This window comes from Leopardus geoffroyi, chromosome C2 (assembly GCF_018350155.1).
Source record: "Leopardus geoffroyi isolate Oge1 chromosome C2, O.geoffroyi_Oge1_pat1.0, whole genome shotgun sequence".
NCBI lineage: Eukaryota > Metazoa > Chordata > Mammalia > Carnivora > Felidae > Leopardus > Leopardus geoffroyi.
The window spans coordinates 70,728,867-70,744,508 of NC_059333.1; positions in this window are offsets into that span (position 1 = coordinate 70,728,867).

The window sequence follows — 15,642 nt, forward strand, 5'->3', positions numbered from 1 at the left end:
TCAAGAGAGCCTGGCTTTGAAGGGGAAGAATGAAGGAGTAGGGAAGTTTTCCTTACTTTTAGGGGAAGAATTTGAACATGGAAAGGGTCTATGTGGGAGAGAGAAAATCAGAGCTCTACGGAAGAGAAAAGATGGTGGTCAGGATAATGTTTCTGAGAAGCAGGAGGAGATAGAAGTCCTAGCACAGGCAGAGGGACTGGCCTTGGAAGGAGGAAAAGAGGAGAGGGGGCACAGCGAAGGGGTCTGGATTTCTGGCTGAGGACTTCCATTTTCTTTATTAAATAGCAAATATAAGATATCTGCTAAGTGTGAAGGGACTGAAGCAGGAGCAGGGAGCTGAGAGATTTGAAATTCTGAGGAACACAAATATATTCATTCACTTCCTGCGGTTGCTATCACAAAGTACCACAAACCTGGTGGCTTAAAACAACAGAAGTTTATTCTCTCACAGACCTGGAGGCTGGACGTTCAAAATCAAGGAGTCAGCAGGGCCAGGCTCCCCCTGAAGGCTCTAGGGGAGAATTCTTCCTTGCTTCGTCCTAATTTCTTTCTTTTTTTTTTTTTTAAGTTTATTGATTTTGAGACAGAGAATGGTAAAGGGATAGAGAGAGAGAGGGAGAGAGAGAATCCCAAGCAGTCTGTGTGCTCATAGTGCAGAGCCTGGTGTGGGGCCCGAGGTCACCAGCTGTGAGGTCACAGCCTGAGCCGAAATCAAGAGTCAGATGTTTAACCGACTTAGCCACCTAGGCACTCGCTTCATCCTAATTTCTGGTGGTTGCCAGTGATCCTTGGTATTCCTTGGCTTGTGCACACATCACTGTAGTCACATGGCCTTCTCCCTTCGTGTCTGTGTCTTCACATAGCCTTCTTAGAAGGACAACAGTCATTGGATTTAGGGCCCAGCCTAATCCGGGATTGTCTCCTTTTCACTTGATTACATCTGCAAAGACCTTTTCAAGTAAAGTCACATTCACAGGTACCAGGGGTTAGGACTTGAATATATCTTTTTGGGGACCCCAGTCTACCCAGGACGATGAAGACGTTTAGAAATAGTTGTAGAGTGAGAGAAACGTGCTAGAATACCCAGCTCTGTCAAGGGTTCACGGATGTTAGTGGAGAGCGTCTAGCAGCACTAGCTGTTCCCAACTTGCCCCTCGTTACTGACCAGTGTCCAGCATCCCTGGCCTGAGCTGGAGCACCTTAGCCTGTCCCACTTCGGGGTAGATTCCCTCCCACCAGGAACAAAGACTTCTGACCCCCCTTGACATCCCCTCCCCTCCTGTCTCAGTCTCTCCATCCCACTCAGTATAAGAACCTCTGCAAACAGAAGCAACCGACCCTGGAAGCACGTGGCTTACAACAGAGGAGGGAGGATTTAAGCCCCCCTGGCACACTTACTACCCCAGCACAATTTTGTTCAGAGACCCAGAAACAGAAGAAGCCTACTGTCCCCTTTCTGAAATGTCAGGAATGGTTTCATTTTGCCCAGGTCCAGCTGAGCTGCTTGCTGGACCCCAGGCCTCGGGAGCCCTCGCTGCATCTCCACCAGCTGGTGTATTTGCCTTGAGGGCCAAGGTGAGATATAAACACCACAATTCCACCGCAAACCGCTGGGACCTCCTCCAGGGAGGAAGGCTTGCTCATGGCTTGGCCAGGCTCCCAAGCATCATGTACGGCAACCCTGAGTTCTAACTTAGACAGCTTGGGGTGGGTCCTCGAATGACCTTCCGTTTCTTGTCTGCCCATCTGAAAGGACCATTGCATTCCAAATAACATTCCTCCGATAAAATCGGTTACACACTGGAAACGTCAATGAGCCAGGAACATTCTCCGACGCAACAGGATTTTGATAAAGTGGTCTTATTTTGCAAAATCTTCCAGCATGAAAAATCCTCCCCGGAGCAGGCAGGGAAATTCCTAGGATGCCAGGACACTGGGCAAAGTGGCCAGGGCCCTAGGGAAAGAGCAGAACACTCAGAGGTGAACTTCCCACTGCGGGCAGAGGGGCCTGGGGTTTCAGGCATCATTTCATTCAGTCAATAAGTCGATACCTATTTGATGAGTGCCTCCCAAGTGCCGGGCCCTGATCCAGAGTCACTGGGGAGCCAATGTCTTCATGTGATTGCAAAGCTCCCCTGCCTTTCAACAAGCAGCGGCAATCCAGTGGGGATCAGGTGCAAGACCCACACCTTTATCTCTCAGCTGGATTCCCCCTGTCCCCTTGCCGCTCCTCTTTGCCTTGTGCTGTGAGTCTGGGGGGTTTCACCTTCCTCTGTGGCTCCTTGGGCTCCCCCCTTGCCCCCTGCCATTCTTTTGGCCTTTCTCTTTTGCTTTCTGTTCAAAGGTGTCTCCTCCATGGGGCTGTTTCTGCTTACTTCCATCTCTACTTTTCTTCACATCTCACTCTGCATCAGTGAGTGCCTCCTTGGTCATCCGTATCCCTACTTCTCCATCAGGCTCTTTTTTTTCTCTCTCTCTCTCTCTTTGTATGGTTTTCTGCCAATCACCTACCTCATGCCTGATCTTTCTGTCCTTCTCTTTTCTGTTTCTTCTCTTTAACACACCGTTACTTAGAACTAAAGGTGTTTAAAAAAAATATTTGTGTTATCAACTTTTACATTCGCTGGGTTTTATTTTTAAAGTCATTGGAAGACCAGGTGTACTTCTCTGTGTTGTCTGAATTTCTCACAAGGGCGTGAGCAACTATTTGAAACTTTTTATTAAAATATGATCTACAGGGGCACCTGGGTGGCTGTCAGTTAAGCATCTGACTTCGGCTTAGGTCATGATCTCACAGTTCATGAGCTCCAGCCCCGTGTTGGGCTCTGTGCTGACAGCTCGGAGCCTGGAGCCTGCTTCGGATTCTGTGTCTCCCTCTCTCTCTGCCCCTCCCCAGCTCACAATCTGTCTCTCTCTCTCTCAAAAATAAATAAACATTAAAAAAATGTTTTTAATAAAATATTATATACATAGAGGGGTGCCTGTGTGACTCAGTTGGTTGAGCATCCGACTCTTGATTTTGGCTCAGGTCATGATCTCACAGTTTGTGAGTTCGAGCCCCGTGTCGGGCTCTGCGCTGACAGTACAGAGCCTGCTTGGGATTCTCCCTCTCCCTCTGCCCCTCTCCCCCTCAAAATAAATTAAACTGCAAAAAAATAAGCAGAGAGAAAAGTACACCTGTGCCATAAATATGCCATGCGGAGCTCAATGAACAGAGCGTTTGTGTGGTTAGCGCTCAAAGGGAGAGATACCCATGTTCCCTTCCACTCTCCACCCCCACGGGTCACTGCCATCCCGAGTTCTTTCAGCATGGGTTAAACTAAATAACAGTTACATTATGAGTCTCATGATTTATCTGTTTTTAAAATTTGGAAAAGAGGAATATTTGAAGCTGTGGCTTTCATTACACAAAAGATCCCTCTAATCTCTGACCCACTGTGGACAAGAAAAGATAAGTAAATCTCTCAAAGATAATAAATAATAAAAAAAAAGATAATAAATGTCTCAAAATGTCCTGTTTCCAAAAGTCTTTGTTTCACATGAGCGAGCGGAAACATCGGGCCTGTGACATCCTTTGCTCCTTCCGAGTGGCCTCGGGGGTTGGGGGCTCCTCGTCAAGACAGCAGTAAAAACTCCACCGACTGAGCTGCAGGGACCTGAGCGATAGGCCCAGGACCTGCAAGAGGAGGGATGTGCCTGCAGAAGACACACAGAAGGCCAAACCCGAACTCATCTTCGGACACCAGCCCAGTGCCCTCTCCTCTACCTTGAACCATCGCCACTTTGTAAGGAGAGGATTGGCAAAGAGTGTGGGACAGGAAACAGGGCTGCATGCCTGCTGGCGGAGCAAATCTAAGGCTGGGTGCTCTGTGCTCTCTGCCAACAGGGGGTCATTTACTCGTGTAGGGAAACGGGTGCTGTCCACACGCTGGTGTGGAGGCAGGCTAGGAACACACCCAGTTCTTCCTCCCCACCCAACCCAAATAGATCCTGTGCTCTCAGGGGCGCCTGCCTGGGTGGCTCAGTCAGTTAAACATCTGATTTCCGCTCAGGTCATGAACTCGTGGTTCATGAGTTGGAGCCCCACGTCAGGCTCAGTGCTGACAGCTCAGAGCCTAGAGCCTGCTTCGGATTCTGTGTCTCCCTGTCTCTCTGTTCCTCCCCTGCTCGCACTCTGTCTCTCTCTCTCTCTCAAAAATAAAGAAAGATTTAAAAAAAGAAAAAAACAAAACCTGTGCTCTCAGGCTCACACTCTGCAGGGACCTCTCCCAACACTTGCAGCCCTGTGCTTGGTGCTCTGGGGAGGCAAACCTACAGGGTCCCTGCCCTTGTCTGAGTGGGGAGAGAAGGGTGGTCTGAATGAGAGAGAGCAATTTGGGAAGAGGCCACATGTGTGAGAAGGGTTCTGAGCAGGATCTCCTGCGGAGATGGAGAAATGAATGAGAGTATGAAAACTAGGCATCAGACAGACCAGTGATTCTCAATCCTGGCTGGGTATTACAATTGCCAAGTGAGTTTTTACACAATGCCAGTGCTTAGAACCCACCTACGTAATCCAAATCTCTGGCTATGGGGCTGGGGCATCAGTAGTCTTCAAAAGCTCCCAGGTGATTCTAATGTGCATCCAAGGTTGAAAACCACTGCCTTAAACTTAGTGCAGTGGGCAGGAGAGACTCAGTGTAAGCTTACAGCAGTAGAGGGATGTCATCAAAGTGGTTGCTCAAGAAGCATCTAGTGAGCACCTACTCCCTACCAACAGGCACCATGCTAGGCTCTGGGTACACAGAGATGAGGAAGATAGATATAGTCTCTGCCCTCGACTGGCCAGCAGATTAGGAGAAAGTACAGACCTACAAGTAAGTAGAAGAAGTTATTTTACAAAAGTATGAAGCAAGTCCTCTAAGAACATTGAGGATTTTCTGGAGAAAGCTTTCTTAGAGAGGTAATATCAGAATTTTTTCCTGAAGGAGTTTGTCGAGCAAAGAAAACAAAAGAGAACATTTTCAGTGCAAGAGAGAGTATATGACATGGGTGCTGAGGACTACAGCAGGGACAAGACTCTGGAAAGAATGGTGAAAGCAAACACCAAGGCCCTGATTCTACTTGAGCTCTCAGTATCTGAGAGATGAGCTCAGGAAGGGGGAGGTAGGGACACCAGTGAGGAGCCTCAGCAGTGATTCAGACAGGAAGTGATGGAGGCCTGGACCAAAGAATTGATGGCAGGAATGAAGAAGAGTGCAACCCAAGAGACATTTCCAAAAGGGGCAGCAGAGGGACACCAGGGCGGCTCAGTTGGTTGGGCATCCGACTTTGGCCTAACTCATGATCTCGCTGGTCCTGAGTTCTAGCCCCACATTGGGCTCTGTGCTGACAGCTCAGAGCCTGGAGCCTGTTTCAGATTCTGTGTCTCCCTCTCTCTCTCCTCCTCCTCCCCTACTCGCACTCTGTCTTTCTCTCTCTCAAAAATAAATAAATATTAGGGGCGCCTGGGTGGCGCAGTCGGTTAAGCGTCCAACTTCAGCCAGGTCACGATCTCGCGGTCTGTGAGTTCGAGCCCCGCGTCGGGCTCTGGGCTGATGGCTCAGAGCCTGGAGCCTGTTTCCGATTCTGTGCTTCCCTCTCTCTCTGACCCTCCCCCGTTCATGCTCTGTCTCTCTCTGTCCCGAAAATAAATAAACGTTGAAAAAAAAAATAATTACAAAAAATAAAATAAATAAATAAATAAATAAATATTAAAAAATTTAAAAAAAAAGGGGGGGGGGCAGCAGAATTTGGTAGCAGAACAGATGTAAGGAGAAAGAGAGAGACAAAGACAAACTAATTTTGGACAGCAGGACAACACGATACCATGGCCTTTGCAAAGATGGGACACCAGGTAGATTATATGAATTTCACCGAACTCCAAGACATCCACATGGAGATGCGTTCAAAAGGTTAACTGAAGGGCAGAAGCTGGAAGCTGGATTGTAGAAGGTAAGGAGGGAAAGTAAGGAGAGAAGGTGAAATATCCAGGTGTAAACCCTCTCTATACCAGTCATTTGGACACAAAAGAAAGAAAAATGGGATGGGACACAGCAGATCAGGCAAAGGTGTATATTTGCCAGGACTGACCCGTGGGTGGTGGAAACAGGAGGAATTAGGAGGAAACAGGGGTTGCTGAGGAGCTAGGTCCATGAGGTACAAAAGCATGGCATACAACAAAAGAGGGGAATTTACCTTTAGGAAGGATGGGTGTTTCTTCATGGGGACACAGATGTCTGAGAAAACTCATTCCCAAGGGCCTGGATCCAGGTCAATACTCTCTAAAGCAAAGGCCAGGAAACTGTTTCCATAAAGGGCCAGACAGTCAATATTTTAGGCGTGTGGGCCATATGTTCTCTGTCACAACTGCTCACCTCTGCTACAGTAGTGCATAAGCAGTCACAGACAATATGTGACTGAATGGGTAGAACTGCAATAAAACCTTATTTCGAGGGGTGCCTGGGTGGTTCCTGAGATTGAGTCCCCTTGGGATTCTCTCTCTGCCTCTCCTGTGCACACGCTCACACTCTCTCTCTCTCAAAATAAGTAAATAAACATGAAAAAGAATTTAAAAACAGGCAATGGTTAAAATGGCTCATTTTATGAACTTCACCTCACTTAAAATAACAAGCCCCGCCCTCGATTTGACCCAGGGGGCTATAGTTTGCCAATGCCTGCTCTAGAAGTAAAGGATGAGCAGCTGAGGACTTACAGAGAGAAGAGAAGAGCTGGACCTTCTTCCACGGGGACTGTGGACTGTGAGCGATGAATGATCTGAGTTCAAATCCAGATTCACCACTTACCAGCTATGGGATCTTGAGTACATTACTTCATTTTCCTGAGCCTTAATTTCCTCATCTGTAAAATAGGGGAAACAGCAGTACCTACCTCACTGAGTTGTTCTGAGGATCAAACGAGACGATGCATATAGGTATCTAGTATAACACCTGGTTCAGGAAAGATTTTGTTTAATTTTTAAGGATTGACCATGAATTGCAGGACCCCAGCTGCAGTTGAGTACTATGACCCTGGAGCCCTAGCAACCTAAGGGGTGGGACTGGAAAGAAGGGAGGATTTGGGGGCTGGGGCAGAAAGCAAGGGGAGGGTTGCACTAGCTAATGGCAGAGAGAACAAAACATATATATCCAGGTCTACAGATAAATAGACCCACAGCTGCAAGCAAACACACACACACACACACCTGTGCACTCACATGCACACCAAGGTGATACAACCCAACTCCACTGTTCTTAGTGGAGTGAGGTTGTGAGATGCTTTGTCTCTGGCTAATCAGTGTGGCCCATGGGGAAGTGCCTCCCTGCCAGGTCTGGACCCCGGCACAGACCAGCTTACCTCGCCAGCACACATCACATAAAGCTCTGGTCTGGGAGTGCTAATGCCAGAGGCTGGAGATAATAAAGACAACTAATCTCAGATTCGGGTCAGCCCAAAGCCTTTCCACCTGTACTTCTCAAACTTGAGAGAATCGCCTGGGGAAGAAGTTGCTTAGGCTGATTCAGTAGATCTGATTTAGTAGGTCTGGCAAGGGCCCAGGAATCTCGATTTAGCAAAAAATCCCAGGTGATTTCTTACCTTAGTGATCCGAGAACCACACTTTCAGAAATAAGGCTTTGCCCCCTCATCTCTGAACACAGCTGTATGATAGAATGATGGGATCCCCAAATTCGTTCCTGGAACTGCAGCCAGAGAGCATGATCCACCCCTATCTCTTATGCTTCTAGCTACTGCTTGTGGGGAAAAGATAAGCTCAGGCTGGGTGTCTTGGGGTAACATGACTAATTCTAAAACAGACGTGAAGATTTTCCAGGGCACTGGGTTTCCCCAGAAAAGTAAAACTTCAGCCCAGAGAAGAACTGATCTAATCTCTTCAGTCGATTGGAAAATATTGCAGATAATTACTCTTCTCAGAACACTTTGGTTGAAACATCCAAGTGCAGTCTATTCCAAGCCCAGTTCCTCTCTTCCTGGCCATCCAAGAAGTCTGTGCCCAATTATTGCTTCTTCATCCTAGAACACTCTGCTTCCAGCACCTACAGACTGAGCTACAAAGCAACTGCTATCATCTGGTTTCACAGTTTCTTTCTTCCTTTCTTTCTTTCTTTCTTTCTTTCTTTCTTTCTTTCGAGTTTTGCACATATAGACTTCAATAAATACTTACCAAGTGAGTGACTGAACAAATCCATGATAGGTTGGATAAGTTGACAGAGCACATAAAAAAGATTTAAAACCACAAATTGGGATGATTTATAACTGAAGGTCTTTCAATCTGGTTAGGCCAAAAAGACCACAGGTCATGAATAAAAGAGCGCCTGAACCATAATCGCTGTCACTGCACACACATACACACATATGCATGCATGCAAACCCACACAATTTATCTCAATAAATGCCATTCTTTTGGGGTGCCTAAGTGGCTGAATTGGTTAAGCGTCTGATTCTTGATTTTGGCTCAGGTCATGATCTTAGGGTTTCGTGAGTTGCAGCCCCACGTCGGGCTCCATGCTGACTGTGCAAAGCCTGCTTGGGATTCTCTCTCTCCCTCTCCCCCTGCCCCTCCCCACTCTCAAAATAAATAGACTTTTAAAAAACTTAAAAATAAATACATGAATTTCTTTCAAGTTAGCCCTTTGAGAGGTCCTGTCAGTCATCAAAATGTGTTGTGTTGGGATCTCAACTTTGGAAATTGCCTCAAGAGTCAGTTGGCTCTGTGCTCACACTTCATTTTTGACCCAAAAAAGAAAATTTAGCTTGATTGGTCCCCTTATTCCCAGACTGGGTTCCTAGTGATTTGGGGGTGCTTCCAGAATTCAAATGAACCCTCAAGGAATAAAAACTTGCCATTCATTAGAATATTCACAGGCTCTGAAGAGAATACTAAACATGGAATTCTATGCACAATTTAAGGAATGGCAGAACCATTGGATCAAGTGTGGTGAAACAACATGGAACAGATTAGGAGATTCACTCATTTGCCATCAATAAGGAACCCACTCCAGCTGTTTACATCCTGAGCACAGTGGCAGAGGGTGGCAGACAGCAGCCAGAGGCCCACCAAACCTGGTTCCTCTCCTTCCTGAACACACAGCCACTCTGTATTTCCCAGTCAGTCTTTCCTTTAGACAGTCTATATGTCTAGTTCTGGCCAATGGAGCATAGGAGGAAGTGACATGAGCCCTTTTAGCCCTGGGCCCGAAAACTTCTATGGCATCCTCCACGTGTCCCTTTCTTCTTCCACCTACCAGCTGGATGTTGAGAATTCAGGGGAAGACCCTGCCTGCCTAGACAATGTTTGACTACTAAACAGAAGGAACCTAGGTCCCTGAATTACAGTGAAGAGAACTCTCATCCCCTTCTCACTTATATCAGACTGGGACATGAGCCAGAAATAAATGTGTAAAGTGTCAAGTCAATGAGATTTGAGGGCTATTTGTTGCAGCAGCAAGTCTACCCTGACTGATACAAACACACATAGTTACACAGAATAGCCCATCTGATAAGCAGCTCAGTTAGAAGCCGACACTGCCATTTGGAGCATCTGCCCTTGTGACTTTCAGTTTGGGGTTCATAAACATAAAAGGGCTGTTTTCTCCATCTTCGACCTATTATCACATATGCTGCAGGTCACATCACAAAGATCAGTGTTCATCAAGCCCTTCTGCTGGCTGCTGGGGGATAGCTACTAATCCTTTGAAATGCCACTCACCCTCAAGGCTTCCCAAAGTGAATCTGATGTAGACCACATGGCCCCTATTTTAAGCCAGGTTTCACATTTGGTGAGTCCAGCTTCTTTTATATGGTGACTTCTCTAACAGACAGGAAAGTGCATATACACACAGATACAGACACACAGACACACACACACACACACACACACACATACACACTTGTGTTTTCAAACAAAAAATGAAACAGGGAAAAGCCCAGGCTCTCCATTAGAGACTCATTTATAGAACTCCTTCTGCCTCTTTTGGAAGAAGGCTGTGGCCACCCTCGCCTCAGTGATTGGTGGTGAGGGTCAACTGCTATCCAACCTCCACTCACTCCCAGCCCATCAGACTAGGGAACAGAGAAAGGGTACCAGCCTCAATGCTGCAAGATGGGCTGCCTGCCCAGGAGCACAGCCAACTGGGGACCCCCTGATGCTGGTGGGCCTTTCTTGCCATCTGCTTTGCCTTTTACTTGAGTGTGACCTTCTCCCCAAGAAGAGTACCTTGTCAAGAGTCAGGGGCTTATGTCTCCACTCACTGCCTCAAACTGACAAACTGGCATCTATTTCTGCTTACGAGGCCCCTCAAAGGAGCCCAGGCACATCTCCCAGATGCAGGGATGCTGAGCAGTGTGTGATGAGTACATACTTTGGCATTCCCCTGTCTGTGGAAAAGTGCAAACAGTACAGAATTACTGCCCTTCCAACCCCCCACAACCCATGTAACCACTATCTGATCTTCTCCTGGGCTCTATGTGGACACCGAGGGGATAAGACATAGCAAGAAAGTGGGTTATTTGCTCTAGAGTAATTCTTGGTTCAAATAAACTGGTGAGTAGGTTTTTTGATATTTAAGAAAAACACCCAAGGCTCTGGGAAGGGAAGGGAAGGGAGAAGCTTGAGAGGAGAAGTGGTATAGGAATGTGGCCAAAGAATCTGATAAGCTGAGGGGGTGATGGGGAAGCGCAGATTGAAATGGCAGGAGGCAACTCTGCCGGCTCGCCTCGCTCTTGCGCATGCGCAGATTTCCTGCTGCCGGCTAACGAAGGTGTGTCCCACTATGTCTGCGGCTGAAGCAGTAGGACTCCACTCTGCTATGAAATTTCAGGCTAGTAGACGCCAAGAATCAGTGCAATGATTCGTGGATTTTTTTTTTCTTTCTGTGTCCCCCCCCCCAGTTAAGTGACATGGAATCAGCAGCGCTGGTAGAAGAACCCTTTTATGACACCTCCTCCACCTTTATTTCCTCCCCCCCCAAAATGTGCATCTCATCTTAGTACTCACAATGCCACTTGGAGTCAGGGAGGACTTATAATTCCCATTCCACAGAGAAGGACATCAAGGATCAGAGAGGCTAAAAAGCCTCCCTAAGATCGCAGAGCTGATAAGTGGTAGAGCCAGGATTCAAATGGAGATTTGCTTCCCCAAATCCCATGAATTTGCAACTACACCAAACTCCCTCCAAGTGAATCCACTTAAGAGTCAAAGGTAGGAAGAAGAGTCATTAGGCTGAAGGGAAGACCTTGCATTCTCTTGCTTTGGTCCTTCTGTCTCATTTGTCCTTGAACTTCATTCTGCTGTTTCACAAGCCTTTCCATATCCTCTGCCCAACCTGGTTCAAAACCCACTTCCCCAAAAAGTCTCCTGGATGTCTTCCTCCCTCCATGTCTCCTCAGCATGTGTGAATTCAACTTGTAGAGTGTCATTTGACTGTATGCTGCACTGCTGTGTGGCTGTGAACCTCCATTGTCTCCCTGGTCCTCAGCCCCCAAAGATGGCCCTGAACCTATGAAACATTTCTTATATGGTCAAAGGAACTTTGCAGATGGAGTTCAGCTAAGGACCCTGAGATGGGGAGAATATGCCGGATTATCCAGTGAGCCCAATGTCATCGCACGGGTCCTTGAAGGCAGAAGGGATGTGAAGGTGATCTAGCTGCGACATCTGTCACCCCGTTGATAGCCAGGGTTGATTTGGCTGATCTGGCTGGCTAGGCGGGTGTGTCCCCTTCCTCCCTCACGGTTCTATGTGTGTCCCTCCAGAAGCTGCGTGCTTGGTGGAAGAGGATGACCTTCCCTGATACAGGTGGACCGTTCTTCAGCCAAGTGTATAGGGGTAGCTGCTCTCTCCTGCTAGGATCTCCAAACAAGCTCTTAAAAGCAGGAGAGGGAGACAGTGGAGTTGGAGAAGATGTGGTAACAGAAGCAGAGGCCAGAGCACAAATGATGGCTGGTTGCTGGCTTGGGAGATGGACGGGCCCACCACCGAGGCCCGCAGGCAGCCTCTAGAAGCTGCAAAAAGCAAGGAAATCTGTAGACCTTCTGGAAGGAACGTGGCCTTGCTGATGCCTTTTTAGCCCAGTGAGACCCACTCCTAGAACCATACGTTAGAGAATATATTTGTGTTGCTCTAAGCCACTAACTCTGTGGTAATTGTTACAGCAGGGGATAGGAAAGTAACACAACAGGACGGAGGACTCTGTTCTCTTCTTACCCTGCACCTCCTCCTGCCCTGACAGCCCATCCTCACCAGCTACTAGTGCGGCTGGTACTCAGCACACAGCAGGCCTTCTGGGAACCTCGGGTGATTGGTCCCTGCCCCTGCAGAGTTCGGGGCTGGTTCTGCGGCCTCTTCCTCCACTTGCTCTGACCTCAGGAGTGAAAGCCCACCACTCGCCCCCCTTCCCTTTCCAGTGCAGAAGGCCAACACGTGTCCAGGTAGGAGTGGAGCTGAAGCTGGAGTGTTCCTGGATCATGCTTAATTCCTATAAGGATCTTCTGATAAAGTCCCATAAAATATTGAAGATGGGTTTTTGTTATCATTTCTCAGCCTTCCCTTCTCCTAGCACACAGAGTGGGCTACAAGCCCCTTCAGGACCTGGCCCTTGCCTTGTAATTCTCTTGCCTCACACTGCCTCACTCTTTTGCCTCTGAAATCTTGAATTACCGCAAACACTTTTCATCACGCTGTCCCCTCTGTTGGGAATGTCTCGCCTCTCCTCTCTTCGGCAAGTGCTTGGATGCAGGTCAGATATCTCCTCCTCTAGGGAGCCCCCCCTGACTGCTATCAAGGGTGGCTTAGGGCTTCTCTGCCTATTCACAATCCCTGTGTCTGCCTCTGTCACTGCTCTTACTGCTTCTGGGGTCCCTTCATTTCTCCTCACTTTCCTCCTCTGCCCATGGAGAGGATGGAGCTACCACCCAAGCTCCCTCTTCCACACCACTGCAGAAGCAAGGAACATTTCTGGCCCCACCCCACCTGGCTTCTTATATTTGCTCCTCCCCATGGGAGCAGGAGGCCAATCTGATTGGTCAAAGCTGGGACCACGTTTCATTGGCGAACAGGACCCAGAATCGAAAGGCAATGTGTGGTCACCTTATGATCTCTGCTCATCTGTTACTGGGTGATGAGGTTAGCTGGTCATTCTCTCTCTTAATTCCAGCTCCTCATCCCAGAGTCTTTGGGAGAAGTGATATATATTCAAAAGGAACAAAGTTAGACACCACAGGCCTCGCTTCGACCTTCTGACCTCAGCCGCATTCTCCACTACGGCTCTTACACCTCTGTCCAGGTATTAATACATAAATTGGAACATTGTTTCCCATCCTTAAATATACATCCTCATTCAGAAACCTGGAGAGGAGGAAGGCAGATGGAATCCTGAACCTCGAACTTCCACATTAATTTATAATTGTTTATACAGGATATACTCTATTGTGTAGGTCAGAGGACTTGTTAGCATGACTCCCAGAGACATCTGAGAAATGACCACTGTTCTGGTTCCCAGCCCTGAACTCAAGAATGTTCTAGAATGGGGCTGTACTCACCCTGGAAGTGTGAAGGTGGTGGCTGAGTTCATCTCTGTTTAAATGGCCTGTAGTCATATTTTTACATTATAAAGCTCTGAGATTGGTGAGGGGTACCTGGCTCAGGTGAGGTGGTCTTGGGCATGTATACAGTGGCTCCAGCCATGGATGGATAGATGGATGGGAAGGTCAATGGATGGGTGGGTGGGGGCGGTGGGTAGATAAATGGCTAGATCAATACATGAGTGGGTAGGTGGATAGATAGATGGGGGAAGGATAGACCATTGGATAGATTAATCAATAGACAGCATGGCCTGAAAGGTGACAGTCATGGTCCTAGAAGGTGTCATATGACCCTCACTCATTCACATTCTCATCCATGACAGTGTACCCCTTGGTAAAATCTTTAGGCCAGAACCTTCCCCTCCACCTATTTTAGAAAATGCTCCTAGTCTCACTGCCATAAACCCCGACTACGCTGACAGTTTTGAGCAGCCTTTGGATAAGCAAACTGTCTGAATGATCCAGTGACATCTGTGTCTCATTTTTCTGACAACTGTACTTACTTCTGGCAACATCCCTTATGTGCCACCTCAGATCCTCTCTGACCCACCCGTCTCTGGGGCCAAGGCCACTTGTTCCATCTCAGCCACCACCGTAGTGACCAGTTCTGCTAGGCTCCAGCCAATTTCCCACAGAATAAGGTTGCTGCTTCCTGCAGAACTTGCTAGGTGCTCACAGAGTGCAAATCACAAGTATGGTCAGGACTGAAGCGGGGAGGTGGTTTAAGTCTCATGGCTAAACTTTGTGGGAAACAAAAACCAGTGGCTGAACTCTCGTCCTTTTCTCCCTCTGCAAGAAGGTCCTGAGATGCATGTGTCCCCACAGTCTCTCAGAAGGGTCCTTCGAGATGGAGCGTTTAGCCGCCCCTGATGCTAAAGCGTTGCTCATTCAATGTGGAGCCTCTTTCCCTGCTTCAGTCCTGTTTCCTTTCGCTCCTGCTTCCCTGGGCACACCAGGGAACTTCTGCTTCCTGCGGATCCCAGGCTATCATCTGATTATTGTTGTACTGGTTACTATGACCATTTACACAATATGGTTTGGGTGAAACACAAGATTTTTGGACCTAATAAGATGGTTCGGTGTGTTTAGCATCTGCCTCCCACACCAGACTGTGAGCTATTCGTTTAGGTATCCCCAACACTGAGGGGAATGCTGAAATTCTATACCCTGTCCTTCTCTTACTCTTTTCTATAACATGAATCAGATTGGCAAAGTTCTCACCCTGGATACTTGAATCCTCTGCTGTGTGTGGTTTTTAAGCTCAGTACCACCTTTTTCAGAGGCATTACTTTTTTAGCTTGTTATGCAGAATCCAAGAGTAAAACGCAGAATTGTTAAAGGCTTCTGTGGTAGGCTGAAAAGGGGTACCCCCAAAGATAGCCACATCCCAATCCTTAAGGCTCTTGAGACGAGGAGATGATCCTGGATTGCGTGGACCCTGAATGCAACCACATGTATCCTTATGAGTGAGGCAGAGGCTGACACAGAGGAGATGCGGTGTGACCATGGAGCAGAGAGATTTGAAGATGTTGGCTGTGAAGACAGGAGTAATGTGGCCACAGGGCAAAGACAGCCTGCAGCCACCAGCAGCTGGAAGAGGCAAGGATGGCATCCTCCCCAGTAATCAGAGCCCCTGGAGGGAGCACAGCCCTGCTAACACCTTAATTTCAGTGACTGACTTTGAACAGTGAGAGAAGACATTTCAGAAACGAGGGCAGTTTCTTCTTGAAAAGGGCCCTCAGAGATCACCAGCTCAGGCCTTCATGAATATAGTCCATTGCATTATGGTGTTGCTATTTCCCACATGCCTATTGAGTTTGTTTTCTTTAATCCAAATGGTGCCTGAACAGTAATCATAAACGTGGCCTCATTTTCTAGGAGAGAATGAGATCCAACTGGCTTCTCATCATGACCTTCCCATCCCTGCTTGCTTTAACCCATTCCATCCAGCGGGCCAGTGCTCCTCAACACAGGGCCCGAGGATGGCTCATGTGGAATCACTGGGACACTTATTAAAAATGTAAA